We start from the raw sequence: 21,572 nt of genomic DNA, 5'->3' as shown, positions 1-21,572 counted from the left end.
TTTTTCTCAAAGTATATAAAACTAACAGTAATAGACTATATTCTTAAGATCTAAACACTCTTTAACATGCTCTGTCTTATTTACCCTGTGCAGCAGTTTGGGAAATTAGGTCCCTTGGGTAGAACTGAAGTGTATGCACAGTTATGAAATTGTGAACTTGACCAAGGTCTGAGGTCACATTTGTCTTATCTCCATAAATGAGGAAGTTGGATCAGATTGGATGTTCAACACCAAGATCTTTTAATCATTTAATAAGATTTTTTAAATTTTGGAATGCTTTTAGATTTACATAAAATGTTGCAAAGATAGTACAGAGAATTCCCATACACCCCTCACCCAGTTTTCTCTGTTATTAACACCTTACATTACTATGGTACTATTGTCACAATTAAAGAACCAACATTACTTTCCATGGCATCTCCTGACAATTCTTTTGTGGGAATGCCATATTGGATGGCCCCAGAAGTAATTTTAGCCATGGATGAAGGACAGTATGATGGCAAAATAGATGTATGGTCTCTTGGAATAACATGTATTGAACTAGCAGAAAGAAAGCCTCCTTTATTTAATATGAATGCAATGAGTGCCTTATATCACATAGCCCAAAATGAATCCCCTACACTACAGTCTAATGAATGGTCTGATTATATTCGCAACTTTGTAGATCCTTGCCTCCAGAAAATCCCTCAAGATCGCCCTACATCAGAGGAACTTTTAAAGCACGTTTGTTCTTCGGGAGTGCCCTGAAACAGTGTTAATAGATCTCATTCAAAGGACAAAGGATGCAGTAAGAGAGCTGGACAATCTGCAATATAGAAAAATGAAGAAACTCCTTTTCCAGGAGGCACGTAATGGACCAGCAGTAGAAACACAGGAAGAAGAGGAGCAAGATCATGGTGTTGGACGGACAGGAACAGTAAATAGTGTTGGAAGTAATCAGTCTATTCCTAGTATGTCCATTAGTGCCAGTAGCCAAAGCAGTAGCGTTAACAGTCTTCCAGATGCCTTGGATGACAAGAGTAAGCTAGACATGATGGAGGGAGATCATACAGTGATGTCTAATAGTTCTGTCATCCACTTAAAACCTGAGGAAGAAAATTACAGAGAAGAGGGAGATCCCAGAACAAGAGCATCAGATCCACAATCTCCACCCCAAGTATCTCGTCATAAATCACACTATTGTAATTGAGAACACTTTGCTACTATACAGAGAGCATCACTGGTTACAAGGCAAATGCAAGAACATGAGCAGGACTCTGAACTTAGAGAACAAATGTCTGGCTATAAGAGGCGACAACATCAAAAGCAGCTGATGACTCTAGAAAATAAGCTAAAGGCTGAGATGGATGAACATCGCCTCAGATTAGATAAAGATCTTGAAACGCAACATAACAATTTTGCTGCAGAAATGGAGAAACTTATCAAGAAACATCAGGCTGCTATGGAAAAAGAGGCTAAAGTGATGGCCAACGAGGAGAAAAAATTCCAGCAACATATTCAGGCCCAACAGAAGAAAGAACTGAATAGCTTTTTGGAGTCCTGGAAGAGAGAATACAAACTTCGAAAAGAACAGCTTAAGGAGGAGCTAAATGAACACCAGAGCACTCCAAAAAAAGAAAAACAGGAGTGGCTTTCAAAGCAGAAGGAGAATGTACAGCATTTCCAAGCAGAAGAAGAGGCTAATCTTCCACGTCAGAGACAATACCTACAGCTGGAGTGCCACCGCTTCAAGAGAAGAATGTTACTTGGACGCCCCAGGACCTTGTCAGGGAGGAGTTAAAAAAAAAGGCAGACCAAAAAGGACTTAGAGCATGCCATGCTACTGCGACAGCATGAATCCATGCAAGAACTGGAGTTTCGTCACCTCAACACAATTCAGAAGATGCGCTGTGAGTTGATCAGATTACAGCATCAAACTGAGCTCACAAACCAGCTGGAATATAATAAGCGAAGAGAACAGGAAGGCGAAAGCATGTCATGGAGGTTCGACAGCGGCCTAAGAGCCGGAAATCTAAAGAACTCCAAATAAAAAAGCAGTTTCAGGACACCTGCAAAATCCAAACCAGACAGTACAAAGCATGAAGAAATCACCTACTGGAGACTACACCAAAGAGTGAGCACAAAGCTGTTCTAAACGGCTCATGGAGGAGCAGACCCGGAAGTTAGCCATCTTGGCGGAGCAGTATGACCACGGCACTAATGAAATGCTATCCACACAAGCCCTGGTTTGGATGAAGCACAGGAAGCAGAGTGCCAGGTTTTGAGGATGCAGCTGCAGCAGGAGCTGGAGCTGTTGAATGCATATCGGAGCAAAATCAAGAGGCAAGCCGAGGCACAACATGATCCAGAGCTTCGGGAGCTTGAACAAAGGGTCTCCCTACGAAGAGCACTCTTAGAACAAAGGATTGAAGAAGAGATGTTGGCTTTGCTGAATGAACGCACAGAACGAATACGAAGCCTGCTGGAGCGTCAAGACAGAGAAATAGAAGCTTTTGACTCCGAAAGTATGAGACTGGGTTTTAGTAACATGGTCCTTTCTAATCTCTCCCCTGAGGCATTCAGCCACAGCTACCCAGGAGCTTCTGGTTGGTCCCACAACCCTAGTGGGGGTCCAGGACTTCACTGGGGTCATCCCATGGGTGGCCCACCACAAGCCTGGGGCCATCCAATGCAAGGTGGACCCCAGTCATGGGGTCACCCCTCAGGGCTAATGCAAGGGGTGCCCCGAGGTAGCAGTATGGGGGTCTGCAAGAGCCCTCAGGCTCTGAGGCGAACAGCTTCTCGGGGACGGATGGAGCAGGGCATGAGCAGAAGCATGAGTGTCACCTCACAGATCTCCAATGGGTCACGTCTGTCTTATACATAGCTTAATAGTTGAAAGTGGCAATTCTGCTGAAGCTGTCTGCCAAAAGAACCTGCCTACAGACATTGTCCCAGCAGCCTCCTCACTTGAGTACTACAGTGTGGAAGCTGAATGCATATGGTATATCTTATTCATTTTTTTAAAGCGTTCTGTTTTGTGTTTACTAATTTGGGTGTCATAGTATTTGGCTGCCAGGTTTTGTTTTTTGTTTTTAACTTTTGGAGAAATTTAAAAGGGGGAATTGATATGTATGTGTGTGTGCACGCATGTACACATACACACACAGGAGGGGGGCCTTCCCTGCTGAGGCAGCCATGTCTGCATCCATGTCAGTCACAACCCAGGCAGTCTCTGCTCCCCTCTCCAAGAGCAACCTTCGTTTTAGCACATAAAATTAGGCACAGCCTCTTTCCTTTCTAGACCTCAGTGTTTCCACCTGTATAATGGGAAGAGTTCCTCTGAGCAGGAAAGGGAGCCTGGGCCTGCTGTCCCTGCTCTGTGTCCATCAGAGCCCCAGAAGAACAAGATCCTGACTGGGGCCAGCTTCATGGGTGGGTCACCTGTGCAGTCATACAGGGCCCCGTGTTTAGAAGGGCCCTGTGCTTGGTTGAACTCTCTGCTGTTGCCACCTTGAAATTCTTAATAATTTTCTTTCTTTGTTGTAAATAATACTTTTTTCTTTATTGATTAAGGTATTACATATGTGTCCTATCCCCCCATTCTCCTCTACCTCCCTCCCCACTTGTGTTCTCACCCCCCTGGTGTCTGTGTCCATTGGCTATGCTTACATGTATGCATACAAGTCCTTTGGTTGATCTCTCCCCCTTACCTTCACCCTCCCCAACCTTCTCTCTAAGGTTTGATAGTCTTATCGATGCTTCTTTGTCTCTGGATCTGTTTTTGTTCTTCAGTTTATGTTGTTCAATATATTCCACAAATGAGTAAGATCATGTGATATTTATCTTTTTCTGACTGACTTATTTCACTTAGCATAATGCTCTCCAGGTCCATCCATGCTGTTGCAAATGGTAGGAGTTCTTTCCTTTTTATAGCAGCGTAGTATTCCATTGTGTAGATGTGCCACAGTTTTCTAATCCACTCATCTGTTGATGGGCACTTATGCTGTTCTAAATCTTAGTTATTGTAAATTGTACTGCTATAAGCATAGGGGTGCATATATCCTTTCTGATTGGTTTTCTAGTTTCTTGGGATATATTCCTAGAAGTGGGATCACTGGGTCAAATGGGAGTTCCATTTTTAGTTTTTTGAGGAAACTTAATTACTTTCTTTTTTATTGTTGTTGTTAATCCTCACCCAAGGATACTTTTACATTGATTTTTAGAGAGAGTGGAAGTGAGGAGGAGAGACACAGAGAGAAATATCAATGTGAAAGACACATCAATTGATTGCCTTCCACATGTGCCCTGACCAGGGCTAGAGATAGATCCTGCAACCAAGGTATGTGCCCTTGACTGGAATCGAAACTTGGACTGCCAGTCCTTGGGTCAGTGCTCTATCCACTGAGCCATACTGGCTAGGCTAGCACTTAATACTTTCTAACCTCTAAGATGCAACTTTTAAAAATTTATTGAGATTTTATTTTCTTAGAGATGTTTTAGGTTCACATAAAATTGAGAGAAAGGTACCTAGATTTTTTAATATATCTCCAGTTTCCCTTCCTTCTCTCCCATTATCAATATTCCCAACCAGTGGTACATTCATCTATAATAATAAAAGTGTAATATGCTAATTAGACCGGACAGCCGAATGACCTTTCAGTTGTCATTCCGGATGGCGGGGGCTGAGGCAGAGGCGGTTAGGGGTGATCAGGCAGATAGGCAGAGTGGTTAGGGGTGATCAGGCAGGCAGGCGAGCAGTTAGGGGCAATCAGGCAGGCAGATAGAGTGGATAGGGGTAAACTAATATAAATTCAAAGTAAACATCATTACATAAAAAGGTACGGTCTTTTTTTTTTTTAGTTTTATTCATTTCAAACGGGCCGGATCTGGCCCACGGGCCGTAGTTTGCTCACAGCTGGGTTAGGGGCATCAGGCAGGCAGGCAGAGGTGGTTAGGGGTGATCAGGCAGGCAGGCAGGTGGTAAAAGGCAATGAGGCAGGCAGGCAGAGTGGTTAGGGATGCCGATCCTGCAGGGATCCCTGAGGGATCGGGCCTAAACCAGGGGTCAGACATACCCCAAGGGGTCCTGGATTGCGAGACGGTGCAGGCTGGGCTGAGGGACACCCCCCACACCCATGCACAAATTTCATGCACCCGGCCTCTAGTAATGATAATAAACCTACATTGACAAATCATCACCTGAAGCCCACAGTTTACATTAGGGTTCACTTTCATGTTCGGACAAGTATGTAATGACATGTATCCACCACTGTAGTATCATACAGAGTAGTTCTACTTCCCTAAACATCCTCTGTGCTCCACCTATTCATTCCTTCCCTCTAACATCTGACAGCCACTGATCTTTTTACTGTCGCTATAGGTTTGTCCTTTTCAAAATGTCATAGAGTTGGAAATCATACAGTTGCTATAATGGAAAAAAGCCTTTTCTTCCCCATGTGGAAAACCTCAGTTCTTCCCTACTGTGTGTTTCTTCCCTGTGTGTCTCCTTTAGGACTCACACAAAACACTTCACTTCTGACACTTCTGGTCACCAAATATGTGGAGGTTTTACCCCACAACAACAAACAAGTCTCTGACACCACCTGGGTGTCCTACAACTTAACTCAACATAGTATCAGGTCTCACAGGTAAGGGCTCAGTCCCACAAGAATGCCCCTTCCTCCACCTCAGACACCAGTTGCAAGCTCACATTATCACCTGTGCCTCTGACCAATGGCTATAGATAGGAGTTTGCAATGACCTCCTCTTCAGGTTTGATTAGTTTGCTATCATGTCTCACAGAACTCAGGGAAACACTTGTGTTTACCAGTTTATTAAAGAACTAGAGGCTCAGCGCACGTTTAAATCGTGCACGTGTAGGGTCCCCCTAGGCCTAACTTGCCATGGGGGCCATGTCCACCGCGCAGCGAAGCCTCGCACGCTCTGCGCTCTTTGCTTTGCGTACACTGCCGGCGGCCCGCGATGCTCCAGAAGTCCCGCTCCTGCCGGGGCCGCCATGGGAACCATTAATGCACCTCCTGGTGAGTCCGGTAGTTGGTCGTTTTGCCTTTATGGTGTCACAACCACAGGCCTTTTTATAATATACATATGATAAAAGACACAGATGAGCAGCTCATTAAAGAGACGCATAGGATGAGGTCTGGAGGATTCTGTGTGCAGAAGCTTCTGCCCCCATGGAGTTGAGGTGCGTCACTCTCCTGGGCAATGGATGTGTTTGCCTGGAAGCTCTCTGGCCCCATACTTTTGGGATGTTTGGAGGCTTCCTTGTGTGGGCATAATCAATTATAAACTCATTTCCAGCCCTTCTTCCCTCTCTGGAGGATGTAGGCTCTGGGGTGAGGCTGAAAATTCCAAGCTTGTAATCATGGCTTGGTCTTTCTGGTGACCAGCCCTATCCAAGAGCCCACCCAGAGTTGCCACATGAAGACACAAGATGATCCTAGTGCTCTGATCACTTAGGAAATCATAAGGATTTCAGGAGCTCTGTTCCAGAAACAGGGGATAGAGTCCAGTACATATATTTTCTATTATCTCACACAGCCTTTTCAAATTGGCTACTTTCACTTACTAATACACATTTTATGTTCTTCCATGTCTTTTCATGACTCATTTCTTTTCAGCACTGAGTAACATTTCATTGTTTGCTGTACCACAGTTTATTTATTTATTAATCTATCAAAGGACATTTTGGTTGCTTCCATGTTTTGGTAATTATAAATAAAGCTGCATTGTGTGAACACAAGTTTTTAACTCCTTTGGGTAAATACCAAAGAGTAAGATTTCTAGAACATACTGTAAGAGTACCTTTTGTTTTGCAAGACATTGTCAAACTGTCTGTACCATTTTGCATTCCCACCAGCAATGAATGAGAGTTCTTGCTGCTCCACATTTTTCCACTGTACCTTCCCTATACTTTCCCTATACCTTCCCTATACTTTCCCAGGATATGTGCTATTGGTCATTCAGGGATGGGGAACATCTGGCCCACAGGCCATAGAAGGTCCTCAAAACCATTTGGTCTGGCCCTGCCAAGGCATTAGGGGTAAGTTAATTAAGTGTTTGACCAAATATAGCAGGCTAACTTTTAAGTTGATAATTTTGTATGGCCCACAAATAATGTTATAAATATCCAAATGGTTCTTGGCAGAAAAAAAAGGCCCCCCACCCCTAGAAATGAATATGGAAACAAAGATACCCAATGTTGATTATCCATCAATGCTCTGGCTGTGAGATCACAGCCAGGAGGTGAGACGACTTAAAATATATGCCACATGGAAATGGTACAGTATAACTAGTAAAGTCAACTTATATATTACAGATACTGTATGATAAATTACTGTCAGAATCTCATAATCATACTTAACTTGGTTACTAAAATAGTGGCTTAAGTCAGGTTGCCATACAGCAAAGCATAGACTAGGTGGCCTAAACAACAGAAATTTCTCACATGCCTGGAGGTTGAAAGTCCAAAATCAAAGTGCTGGCCAATTTGGTTCCTGGTGAGGAGCTGCTTCCCTGCTTGCCAAAGGCCCCCGTCTCTCTATGTTCTCATATAGCAGGGAGATAGAGCTCTGGTGCCTTCCTCTTCTGATGAGAACACGTATCCCATCATGGGAGCACCATTTTCATAACTTCACTAAACCCAATTACTCCCCCAAAGTGAACTTCACATTAGGGGTTAGGTCTTCAACATATGAATTCTGTGTGTACATGAACATTCAGTGCCTGATAGCTGGGTAGATTGGGACAGCAAGTAACATGATGAAACCATGTAAAGGAAGGACTGGTTGCATACTCTAAGCCAGAGGTTCTCAAACTGTAGATGCCCTGACAGTGTGAATTTTTGTCAAGTTTCCAAGTGATGCTGATATTGCTGGTCTGCGGACCACACTTTGAGAACCACTGCTGTAAATAATCAAATGAGGCAGAAGCACAGTTGATAATTTAACCCTGTCTTCCTGATCTATGGCACCAGAACACTATTTGAAAACTCACTGGGGTGGGGAGGGGGGCAGGGGCAGGCTGGAGGGGGCCAAAGGGGGAATGTATATAATACTTTCAATAATAAAAATTTAGTTTTTTTAAAAAGAAAAGTCAACCACAGCGATTCATCATCAACTTGCCTCTGACAGTCAAAATGCAGTGAATGTGATTTGGAAATGATTTCAATTGGGAGGAAGGAACACTAAGGGGATTTTTCTAACCTCCCATTTCCAAAGTGAGGTCATTTCTATGTAAAGATGTTTGGCATGTACATATAATTAGGAAAATAAATATATTGTGGTCTGGAATGTCAGCAAACTTTGACAAGACCTATTTGAGTTACTATTTGTCTGTACCATTGGAAAATCACCTCTCCAGATTGCAATATTCTACATGTAACATCAGAAGCTCAGACTATGTGGCTGGAAAGGTATTTCTAGCCAAAGTGTCCCAGTGTTTTATTCACTCATTTATTCAGCAGATTTTTGAAATATCTTTGTGGAACCAGGCTTTGTGCTGGGCACTAAGAATAAAGCCATGAACAAGACCAAATTGAGTGTTTTAATTAGTGGATACACAGGACAGTGTGAGTCAAGTCAGGAAGATGGGGTTTTATTTCTACCACCACCTCTGAGTAATTAGCACCCAGGATTCTAATCTACCACCACTCTAATAAATAGCACCCAGAATTAAAATCTATTATCACCTCTGAATAATAGCATTCAGGATTCCTTTTGGCTTCTCTTTCACCTACAACAAAATAACATTATAACCATCACCCAACCTACCCATCCACACATTTCAATTATTTCAAGCATGAGGTAAGACTGTCAATAACAGTGGAAAGCCTTATAATAAACTCTCCTCTCTTTACCCAAAATATAAGAGCTACAATGACATTTTCTAACAGAACCAACCATTTTATTGCCATTTTTCTAACTAAAATGTTTTGTTTTTCCTGAGTCTACCATAATTAGAAAAGTGAACTATAGCAGCCTAGAGTGATTTATTAACTCTAAAGCCCTGAATCCAAAAATGTGTTTTGTATCAAACTGTTTTAAGAACAGTGAGCCCTGGCATGTATGGCTTAGTTGGTTGAGCATTGTCCTATGCACTATGAGGTCACCGGTTTGATTCCCAATTAGGGCACATGCTCAGGTTGTAGGTTCAATCCCCAGTAGGGAGCATGCAGGAGGCAGCCAATCAATGTTTCTCTGTCTCATCATATGTTCTCTTTCTCTATCTTCCTTTATCTCTTTTTAAAAATCAATAAAAACATATATTTTTTATAAAAAAGAACAGTGAATAGTTATCATAACCCCGTCAACTCATACCATTTGCCTTATGAGCCCAAGATTTTAATTATCATAATTTATAAAGTCTACAGAACAACTCAAAACACATTGTTTTCAGTAGGTTACTTATATCAAACACGAATTGTGCACTATTATTACATTTGTTACTTATAGAATCTAATACTTATGTGGTTTTGTATATTTCATAAATACATTCTTCACATAAAATTTCCACAAGAAATCTATCTTCTTAATAAAAACTGTACTGCATTCTTTTAAATCTAATTGATTCAAAACAAAGTTCAATTTTTATTGATGGTAGAACTAGGAGATGTTCATAGGCACTTAACTTCTTTGTGTGAGTAATCCTGAGGTTTATGCTCTGAGGATTAAATTAAATGGTGCATGTGAAAGCACTTTGTCAATGATATCAATGAAAAATGATATAAATATTAAGTATTGTATGTATCCCTCATTTAAAACTAGACATTCAATGAGCAGAAACTAATTGTCTATAAAGGAAATAAATTTTTTTCTGATGTTCCAACTCAATGGCCTGTTTGGTTGTTGTTTTATTTTAATGTGTATCTGTGAAGGGTACAGATAAAAATGAAATAGCTACATTATATCTTTGCTCATCCTTGGGTAACAGATCACTGTGGAGTCAAGGAAACTGAGATGAATGCTTTTATTGTGGTTTTTGTTTGCTTTTGGCTTTGTGTTTTCTTCTTTAAAATTCTTAAATATCACACACACACACACACACACACACACACACACACACACACCTCACTGCGGTAAGTAAAACAAAACAAAGGTTTATGAAGAGATGCATGGTTAATTCTTCTCCCTCCTCAAATTCCACCTCCAGAATAGTGTTAACATTTTACTCAATGTACTTCCATGTATTTCTCTGAGCTCGTGTGAACATGTAGGTTGCCCTCTCTCTCCTTCTTCCTTTTCTCCTTCTCTTCTTCTTTCTTTCCATCTTTTTTCCCCTTCCTTCTTCTTCCTCCCTTCTCCTCTCTCTTTCTCCCCTTCTTTATCTCTCTTTATCCTTCTTTCTTTTTCTTCACTTAAAAAATGTGATATGTCATATACTACTCACTGTGAAACTTGCTTATATTTTTACTTGAATATGTATACACATCCTTTTCAGTCAGTACATACAGCTCTAACTTATTCTTCTTTAAAATTATTCTTTTTAAGTATGTACACTACTGCTTAAAGTATAAATACACTGTCATTTATTCAACCTGTAACCTATTGGTGAACATTTGTGTTTGCTTTCTTTTCTTTTTCTTTTTCTTTTTTTGGAGGGGGCAAGCGTATTATTACAGTTTTGTTGCAGTAATTTCCTTTATATATATAGCTATATAAGCTAGGTCCAAGAAATGAGATTTTAATTATTATTTTGAAAACATATAGAATTTAGAATTTTGGTAGGAGAGGAAAGACCTAGCACCTTCATATTACACTATCTCTAGATAGGAGAAAATGGTGCATTTTATGTTAATATGCATATGGCAGCGACTGTGTGTTATAATAAGATCCTTCAAGGATTTTTACTATGCTATTATCATTATTACTTGCCTCTTGAAATCTAACCTTATATTTAATTAAGTCTAAATGAGATGTGGGCAGTGATAAAACCAATTTAGTAATAACTGTAATTATTAATGAAACTATTATCCATTGTTCTTTATAATCACTCATTTTATTATTCAGATAAATCTAACATCATGCAGATTTTAGTGATGCACATATTATATTGAGATTAAAAATGGGTCTCTTAAATTCCAGGTGGCGAGGTGCCCTGCCTTCTGAATTTTCAATGAACTCTGACAGTCAATTTTATTATGGGGACAAGTGGCTCTGGACTTGGAAGTTACATACTTACTGAAGGTATGGAAAACTCTGTCTTATTTACAACATGCGTTTAAAGTTAGTATGTATTTCCTGTTCTCTAAATGCTGTAGAATTTGCAAATTTAGAGAGTGAATTAGGGTTTGTAAATCAAATTCTGTATTGTAAGTACCAGTTATGGGAAAGTACATTCTGAGTATTTTTGTAAAGAAAGCTTTTGAAACATGGATGCCCATTTATAAAACAACATGTTTTAAGAATTTGGAGTGTGTTTTGTTTTTTTTTTTAAATATCACCTTCTCGGAGACATATGGAATAGAATGTTTAAAAAATCACATTCTTTTAGAGGATTTACAAATCCAGTTGGTTATTTTAAACCTCCTTACACTGGAAGCCACATGCCTGTTCATGATGAGAGCCAATGCTTCCCTGAGACAGACACTCCTGTTTCTGTTTGTGGGGATGCAGACCCACAACCTCATCACTGGCCTTTGCCGTAGCTCCTGAACAAGGGCTTTCTGGTCTACTGGTTCCTTTTCAATGCATGGTCAGGGCAGACAACTATGAACTGGGCTGTCCTAACTTAGTTGCTGGCAAGACAAAGGAGCAAAGGTCTCACGCAGGCCAACCCACTCAGAGCAGACCGAGGCAGGGACTGTCCCTTTGGTCAGGACACTTTTCTGCTTTGATTCTTATCAGAATTGCAAATGACTCAGTTGGCACAGTTGAATGTGTCTAATGTTGGAGTGAAATCCTAGAGTTCAAAAAGTGCACAGAGAAAATTTGTATTTTCGTGGGATTATAGTACTTGCTACAGGCCCCACAGGATGGGATTTGGTAATTGTCCGTATTGTCAAAATGGCATTTTTTTTCCTTTACCATCATGACTGCATCTATGCAATTTGTCATACTAGCTAACAAACAGAGCATCAGAGAAAGTGGCTAAACCAACAAAAGCATATTCACACTCTTTGTATCCACATCTCCATCACCTGTTATTAAATCAATTATTAAGCCTCAGTTTAGAGTAGATTTCTCAGGGGTGGAATAGCTCTTTTATCATCCTGTAACTGTGATCAGGGGCTTCTTTAACTCTTTTCTGGATAAACATTTTTAGCTCCCCTAAGAGAGACTATATAGTCCACTGGAATAAAATGTAGTAAAATAAAATCTAGTAAAAAAAAATGTAGGCGAAAAGAAAGGTGTCCTGCGGTAATCGGTTTGGCTCAGTGGATAGAGCTCAGCCTGCGGACTGAAGAGTCCTGGGTTCGATTCCAGTCAATGGCATGTACCTTTGTTGCAGGCACATCCCAGTAGGAGGTGTGCAGGAGGCAGCTGATCGATGTATTTCTCTCATCGATGTTTCTAACTCTCTATATCTCTCCCTTCTTCTCTGTAAAAATCAATAAAATATATTTTAAAAATAAATAAATAAAGGTGTCCTATATCTGCTGCAGAGGAAGTATTTGGTGATTTGTCTTAAAGTAAGATAAATACGCAAGCCTTGAGAAAAAGAGACTCACTGGCTTAATTAGCACAAATAAAGCATGAAGGCCATGTTAAAAACAGTGCTGATTTATTCTCTTTATCAGGCAAAATTCTGCCTTGGCAAATTATTGGTGTCTTATGAAAAAGCTCTCCTCCCTTAATTTATTTAGTCCATTCAATAAGACTTATTCAACAACAAAATTTTTTTTAAAGGAGATCCTACCAGAGAGGCAATCCTATATAATAAAAGCCTAATATGCTAAGTGTCTGGTGGTCCAGTCATCCGTTCAACCAATCAAAGCATAATATGCTAATGATATGCTAAGGATGCTCAACCACTTGCTATGATGTGCACTGACCACCAGGGGGAAGATGCTCTGACTGTTAGGTTAGCTTGCTGTTGGGGTCTGGCCAATCCAGGTTGAGTGAGACAGGCCGGACATGCCCTGGAGTCCTCCCTTGGTCCCTCCTCAGCTGGCCAACCTCCCACATCCCTCCCTGGGCCTGATCATGAATGGGTGGGGTCCCTCGGCCTGGCCTGCACCCTCTCGCAATTGGGACTCCTGAGGGGATATTGGAGAGCCAGTTTCAATTCTGCAGGCCAGGCTGAGGTACCCAACTGGTGCACAAATTTATGCACCAGGTATCTAGTATTGCATATTATCTTTCAAAATGGCTTGTGAAATCAAATTGAGTTGAAACTAGTTTTTGAAAATATTTTGAATGGGCAAGGTATGTAAAACTCTCTCATCTTCCATTTTCTCCTCTGTGAATGGGAATGATAACTGTTTAGCTTTTCAATGGTTGTAGTGAAGTATGAATTTGTTAACATGGGTAGAGTGAATAGAACAATGTCTATCTAGTATGTGAAAAAAGTACAGAAAATGTTAACCAGTATTATTACCGGCCAGAAACAGGGTGAGGTACTCACAGGATAGATTGTGAATTCTCAATGTTTAAGAAAGCTAGAATTAGTCGTACAAATATGATAAACACAGAAATAATAATGAGGCAGAATATACTCAACCAGAAAAGAGGAACAAAATTCTGTGGAGAGGATATTACCTAAAGAATGCTTCCATGACTGTCTTGCTGATACACAATAAGAGTGAAGCTTAAAATGTTTATGAGATATGGTTTCGGGAAATTGCATTGAATATTGTGCCTCTGCATGCTGGATGGAAGATTCTCAGATGGGTGCTTTTTTGACTTAAAGGAGTTGAAACAATTAGGAATTGAGCATTACGAGTAAATTAAACAAGTAGGAATCATCCTATGTTTATAACGATATAAACTTGGGAAGATAGATCAGTGAGCAACAGATTCATTACTTTTGAGAGCAGAGAAAGGGTAAAAGGTTACTTAAATGCAGAGCCACTGATATACCCAGAGGTTGCTGTACTAGGCCTTTCTTTCCCTTTTGTCTGAATAATGCCCTCAGACCCATTGTAATCATCACATCTCTCCCCCCTCAACAGGACACTCAACTCAGTCCACCCGAAGCTGGTGAGCCTTGCCCCCTACCTACTAGAGCCATATTCATTTTGGACATTATTTCTACGGAATGTCCCACCAGGGAACTAAGGTTGAAGCAAAGGTGTGGAGGCTTCTGCTTCCTTCCCTGGCCACAGCTCCAAATTAACAGGCTTCTGTGTATTAGTTTGCTCAATTTGTTTTGTTCCTCAAGTTGGAATTAGGAAGAAGCAAAATAAGTTGCTTCAGGAGGGATCTGAGATGTCAAAGCCATACCAATGTACTGTTCACAGTAGAATCCAGAAATCCCTAGGACACTGGACGGTCGGTAATATTCACTGGGTGAGGAATAGGTTGAGGAAAAGGCGGTATGCTGCCTGATGTACTGATTGTCTGTTATGGGTTATATGTCACCTGTCAGGAATTAGCCCATACATCCTCCAAGATCTTGATTTGACTTTGCATCCTTTGATTGAGCAACTCTCCAACTTCTTTGGTTTTATCATTGATGTAACTTTTATATTAGTTATAAAGGCTGTAGTGTGGTAGACTACATTTATTGGGGAGAATCAGGAACAACTCCACCCGGTCTTGGAAATGAAAGCAGGGTTTCCCTAGGCAGACTTAGGAGATGGGCATTGTTAGTGGAAAGAAAAATGTGAGAAGACATGGGAAAGAGGAGAGAAATCCCAGGTCATATCCAGAGGACAAAAAAATGGACAAGTTTGCTGGGGCATAGATAATGCTGTGACCATATGTATTTGTTAGCTACGGCTCAAATACTTACCCCAATACTTAATGAATTTAAATAATAAACATTTATGATATCACAGTTTCCGTGAGTTAGGAGTGCAGGAAAAGCTTAGCAGAGTGGTTCTTACTCACTATCTGTTCAATCAAAATATAATCCTTTGATTGACTAGAGCTGATGGACTTCTAAGGGGGCTCATTCGCATGTCTCATGAGTTAGTGCTGATTGTTGGCAGAGGCCTCAGTTCCTCTCCATGGAGACTTCTCCAAAGAGCAACTTAAATATCCTTACCAGAGCAGCTGGCTTCCTCTGGAGTAAGCAATCCAAGAGAGGACAAGGGGGGACCACATGTCTTTTACAACTTAGCTTTGGAAATCATACATCAACATTTTCACAATATCCTATTGGTTGCTAGGTCAACCCTATATAGTATGGAAAGTGCATTAATATCAGAGGCAGAGATCACTGGGGATCCTCCTGGGAGACTATCTACTAATGCTAATAGTCAACTTAAATCCTTATCACCCTCTATCAGTGACTTGTCTTGAGACTAGCTATAGAGTGAGATATCAATTCTATCCTCTTAAATATTGGAAGGTTTTCCCCCATAGGAATTTGTATAAAGTTCAAAGCTCTCTAGCATCTGGCTATATCTCTCCCTCATCTCTTATCATTTCCTCGGAGGAATAGCTATAGTGGACCACTTGAAGTTCCTGAAATATGTTCTGATTGATCACATTTCCTTAGAATGCCCTTCTTCATCTTACATTACTTATGGAATTCTCTTTATCCTTCAATTCAACTTAAATGTCACCTCCACTTGAACAAATGTGTGTACAGCTATATTTATTTCAACATTATTCATAATAGTCAAAAAGTGGAGCCAACCCATGTCCATCAAAGGAAGTATAGGTGAACAAAATGTGGTATATTTCTACAATGGGATATTATCCAGTCCTAAAAAGGAAGGACAATCTCACACATTCTACCACATGAATGAACCTTGAAGACATCATACTAAGTTAAGCCAGTCACAAAAGGTCAAACATTGTATGAGTCTACATATATGAGGTACCTAGAGTAGATAAATTCCTAGAGACAAAGTAGAATGGTGGCTGTCAAAGGCTGTGGAAAGGTGGAGTGGGGAGTTAGTACTTAACTGGTATGGAGTTTCTATGTGGGAAGATGAAAAGAGTTCTGGAGGTGGATGGTTGCTTAAAATGTGACTATACTTAATGCCTCTGAACTATACACAAAAATTGTTACAGTGGCAAGTTTTATGTTATTAATAATTTGTCACACACAAAATGTCAGTCCTCACCTCTGTTAAGCCTTCCCTGACCATCTTCCTTGGCTAAGGTGTCTATGGGGCCCTCTTGTTGATGTAGAGTATGCCTGTGTAACAGAAGTTATCACATACCTCACTGAAATACTGGTTTGTCTTTTTTCCCTTTAGATTGTGAGCTTCTCAGGGAAGTAATTGTATCTCTAGCTTTGTATGCCTGGTGTTTAGAACAATGCCTGTCACTATTCATTGACTGACTGACTACTAGAACAAATTGAACCTATATTCCTGTAACTTTCTTTTTTCATCTGTATGCTATACAAGCATTCATTGTTTTATGTTGTAAGATCCTCTAGATTGTAAGATTCTCAAAGTATATAGACTACATGTTATTTCTTTTATTACCTGACACAAACTAGTATTTTTTCTTAATCTTCACCTGAGGGTACTTTTCCCATTGATTTTAAGAGAGAATGGAAGTGGAAGGGAGGGGAGACGGGGGGGTGGAGGGAGAGAGAGAGAAGAGAAACACATCTCTCACAGTAATTGGTTCCCTCCTGTACATTCCCTGAATGGGGATGGAGCCTGAAACCTAAATACATGACCTCAACCAAGAATCAAACTCCTGACCCTTTGGTGCATGGGCTGACGCTCTAACCACTGAGAAATGCCAAGCAAGCCAGGGCCAAACTAGTATTTTAACCCCTTCCCCGGCAGAAACGTGTATACTCGTTTTCACAAAATGTTCTTTTTCAGTCGTCGACGAGTATACTAAGAAAATATGGTAAAAAAATATGGTTTATAGGAAGACGAGTTACAAACTGTTTTCATAACCAGCATCAAAAATACTATATAGAACCAAAATAAAAAAATTAGTCTGAAAAAGAAACGTTTTTAACAAAAAAATTGTTGGGGAAGGGGTTAATGGATCTACTGAGTGTGCTAAATACTGATGAAATAGTTTTACAGTTGTCTTTCTTAAATTGTGTATTTGTCAGGGGTCACCAGAGAAATGGAATCAACAAAAGATACATACATGATTTATTATAAAGAATTGGCTCGTGGGATTATGGAGGCTGACAAGACCCAAGATGTTCAGGGTGAGTTGTCAAGCTGGAGACCTAGTAAAGCCAAGAATCCTACATAATAAAGAGGTAATATGCAAGTTAACCCTCACATCCTCACAAGATGGCTGTCTACAACCAGGCCAACAGGGAGGGCATTTGGAGGTGACCAGGCCAGCAGAGGGGTAGTTAGGAACAACCAGGCTGGCAGTGAGGAGGAGGTTGGGGGCGACCTGGACAGCAGTGGGGAGGCAGGGAGGGGTGATCAGGCCGGTGTGTGTGTGGGGGGGGCAGTTAAGGGCGATCAGGCAGGCAGGCAGGTGAGCGATTAGGAGCCAGTGGTCCAGGGTTGTGAGAGGGATGTCCAACTGCTGGTTGAGGCCAGAGATCAGCAGTTGGACTTCCTCCGAGGGGGTCCTAGATTGGAGAGGGTGCAGGCTGGGCTGAGGGGACTCCCTTCCCATGCACGAATTTTGTGCACTGGGCCTCTAGTGTAGTTATAGTCCTAGTCTGAAGGACGATACAAAGAAATCCAACGGTCCAGTCAAAGACAAGCAGGCTGAGACAAAAGGGAATGTGGATGTTTCAGTTTGAGTCCAAAAGCAGGAAAAAGTTGATATCTCAGTTTAAATGTCATCAGGTGGGAGGAATTCCCCTTCTTGGAGAAGGGCTAGCCTTTTAGTTCAATTAGACCTTCAATTGATTGTATGAGGTCCATCCACATTATGGGGAGCAATCTGTTTTCCTCAGCCCACCAATTTAAATGTTAACCTCATCCAAAAACACCCTCACAGATACACCCAGGTAATGTCAGCTCAAATATCTGGACACCCTGTGACCAGTCAAGGTGACACATAAAATTGACCATCACAAATAAAGAGAGGTAGCAAAGTTCATGATTATTCTGTCATTTGGAGGAAGAACCTGAGTTTGTTTGGAAATAGCCAGTGTGTAACAGGGATCCTTACTCTAAGTTTTACTGCTAGGATTTGGAAAACTTAGTCAATGGGTAATTAAAATAAGTGATTGTTTACCCATGTATTTGATCTATCAATAAATCATTAGTCAACAAATATGTACTGAGAGCCTACTCAGTGCCTTCACTGAGTATAAAATGATGAAACAGAACCCTTTCCCTCATATTTAAACATTTGGGTCAATGTCATGTCTATTTATGAGATGCTAATTTAATCACACATGTATTCTTATTCTAATTACTTTTAACAAAGTTAAATGGATGTGATTTTGAATTAATTGAGGCTCAAAAATTGTCTTATCTAAGATCATAAGGTACATTGGCATTGAAGTCATGGAAGCTGGCTTGAGCTGCGTTGTTCTAGAACAGCCGTGGGCAAACTACGGGCCGGATCTGGCCCGTTTGAAATGAATAAAACTAAAAAAAAAAAAAAAAAAAGACCGTACCCTTTTATGTAATGATGTTTAATTTGAATTTATATTAGTTCACACAAACACTCCATCCATGCTTTTGTTCCGGCCCTCTGGTCCAGTTTAAGAACCCATTGTGGCCCTCGAGTCAAAAAGTTTGCCCACCCCCATTCTAGAATGATTCCCCTACCTTTAGCAGATCATTGACAAGAAATTGCCCCACAGAGTGTCTTCCAAAAAATTTTAGGATGCTTTTATAATTTCAAAATGCATTTCATTCATTTTATTGGCTCTTCATTTAATACTCTGTGCATTCTTTTGGCAGAATAACCATCATTTTAAGGTTGTGAAGAATGGGATAAGGTAGTCTTTGTGCTAAAATGGAACTTTGTACAAAAATGGGTTAATGAGAGAATGTTTTTAAGTGACGCCAGGTAATATGAAAAGCCCATGATGAGTTAAGTTCAGAACTGATAATCAGTTGGAAGCTTATTGAGCTCTTGTTTCCCAGGTTTAACCAAACTTTAGAGCATAAAGGATTTTCCTCCCTGAGGCCCCAACAGATTTCAGCTCAGTAACACTTATATAAAGGTACCCTAGGCTTTATCATTTGTAGGAACAGCACTCTATTCTAGCAAATTAAGGATTCTGTGCACAAATAGGTAAGTCACTCATTTATGAGCTCTTTCATTATTATAATTGGGGTACATGATAGGGCATGCTCACATGGGGATAGGATGCATTCAGGGAACCTTGTATAAGCATTGCTACTTTACCAGATGGCTCCAGTCTGGGCTCCTGACAAGATCTTTTAGGTACCTAAGTTTAGCAAGACCAATAGGAGTGCCCTACCTGCAACTTGACAAAGGAAACAAAAAATAGAATTTTTCTAACGTATGAAATTAATTATATTCATAGAACATATAGTCAAATTAAGTAATAGTATGTTAGGGCTCTTATGTTTGAGGTTATAAAAAAAAGATATTAAGTATCCTAAACCCAAAAAGGAAGTGTTTGTGTTTTTATAATTAGTACCCAGAAGCAGAACTGGCCTTAAGCAAGGCTGGATTCCAGAGATTAAATTATTTCTTGGTCTTGCACATAGCTCCAGCTGGTCCAGCTCAGATCTGCTTTGCCTCCTCTTGACCAATCATTGGGCCCAGGGGAAACAGTAGACCCTGACTAGACAGTCTGGTTTTATAATGACAAAACAAGGCCACCAGGTCAGAGAGAGGCAGCTTCTGATTGGGAAAGGTTCTGGACATAAAAATGTCTTCTACAATACTATGTGTATAAACACACCACACAGGTCCTAATAACACAGTCTTAATTTCATTAGAAATTGGCAAAACCCTTAATCAGAAGCGACCAAGGGAATGCTCCTGGCTTGTTTTCCTCAACATGCTTTTCCTCTGCTCCTCAGCTTCATCCTCCTGATCCATGTGTGCTAGTACAAATTACTATGATCCCTTCCCTATGTCTGGACTGACACCACTCAGGGATATTTTACAGTTCTCTGCTGCCATTCAGTCACTTTAAGTGCAGAACTAACTTGGATTTCATCACAAAACTAAATTTGCCAATGCAATTACATACTTAGCCCCTACCCCAGATCTTCCCATGATTCCCCCTCTCTCTTGTGCAGCTTTCTGTACCTGTAATGGTTCATTTATGTGTCAGCTTGACTGGGTTAAACTATGTCCAGAGAGCTGGTAAAACATAATTTCTGAGTGAGGGAGTTTCTGGAAGAGCTTAGCATTTTAGTTGGTAGACTGGGTAGAGGAGTCTACCCTTAGCAACATGAGCAGGTGCCATCCAATCGGCTGTGGCCAGAATGGAACAAAAAAGTGATTTGTAATACCCTAACTAATAATAATAAAAGAAAAAAAAGTGAAGGAAAGGCAAATTCTCTCACTTTTTGAACTGAGATATCCATATTTTCCTGCCCTAGAACATCAGCAACCATGGTTCTCAGGCCTTTGGGCTCAGACTGAATTACCCCATGATTCTCCAGTTTGCAGAAGGCAGATTGTGGGATTCTTAGCCTCCATAATGATGTAAGCTAAATCCTGTTAGCTTGAGCTGGGACATCCATCTTCTCCCACCTTTGGACATCAGCACTCCTGGTTCTCAGGACTTGGACTAGGACTTACACTATGGGCCTCCCAATTCTCAGGTCTTCAGACAGACTGAATTACACCACTGGCTTTCCTGGTTATGCAGCTTGCTGATGGCAAATCATGGAACTTCTCAGCCTTATAATCATGTAAACCAATTCTATAATGAATCTATATCTTTCATATATATATATATATTCTATTGGTTCTATTTCTCTGGAGAACCCAGCTAAGTACACTACTCAAGTGTCACTTTCTTTGCTGAAATAAAAAATAAGCTTTCATCCCACCCATTCTACTACTTTAGTTTTCTTGTAGCAGTTATCATAATCTGACCTTGTTTAATCATTTATTTTTCTCTGTCCCATAGAATATATGCTAGAACAAAAAATTTCAGATTAGCACAATATTTTTCAATCTGAGAACATGCTCCTGGATACTCAGGTTAGCTGGACTTATATTCTGTACCCCCTGTAAACTAATATTTCCTAGTGAATGATGTTGAGAGCACTGGTTTCATGATCTAAATATATTTGGGAAATGCCCCATAGAATATATGCTTCAGAAGGACAGGATTTTTATGGTTATAAATACGACCTAAAAGTATGCCTTGGTAGTGGGCACTTACTAAATATTTGTTGAATGAATGAATCTAGGAAAATGTTTCCAGTTTGCATATTTTGCTACTTAGGGTCTTAGAAAAGTCAATAAAAGAAACTTGCCTCACTTTGTTTAATTAAGTCTCCACATTGTCATTTCTGTGGAACCTACTTTGAGAAACCTTCTACTAGTATAAGATACCTCTTGTCTGATCAAGCAAGGAGGTAAGTTTTATCATTAAAAGAACATGATGGAGGAGGA

At 40.4% G+C, this 21,572-nt stretch overlaps 1 pseudogene; it reads left to right on the top strand.

The window, feature by feature from the left end:
- Nucleotides 1-411: 411 nt before the first annotated feature.
- Nucleotides 412-2,866, top strand: LOC102767056 (annotated as a pseudogene).
- Nucleotides 2,867-21,572: the final 18,706 nt, after the last annotated feature.

Source organism: Myotis davidii, unplaced genomic scaffold (genome assembly GCF_000327345.1).
Source record: "Myotis davidii unplaced genomic scaffold, ASM32734v1 scaffold544, whole genome shotgun sequence".
In the NCBI taxonomy this organism is placed as follows: domain Eukaryota; kingdom Metazoa; phylum Chordata; class Mammalia; order Chiroptera; family Vespertilionidae; genus Myotis; species Myotis davidii.
Note: the sequence above shows the minus strand (reverse complement) of the source record. Positions and strands in the feature narration are given on the sequence as shown.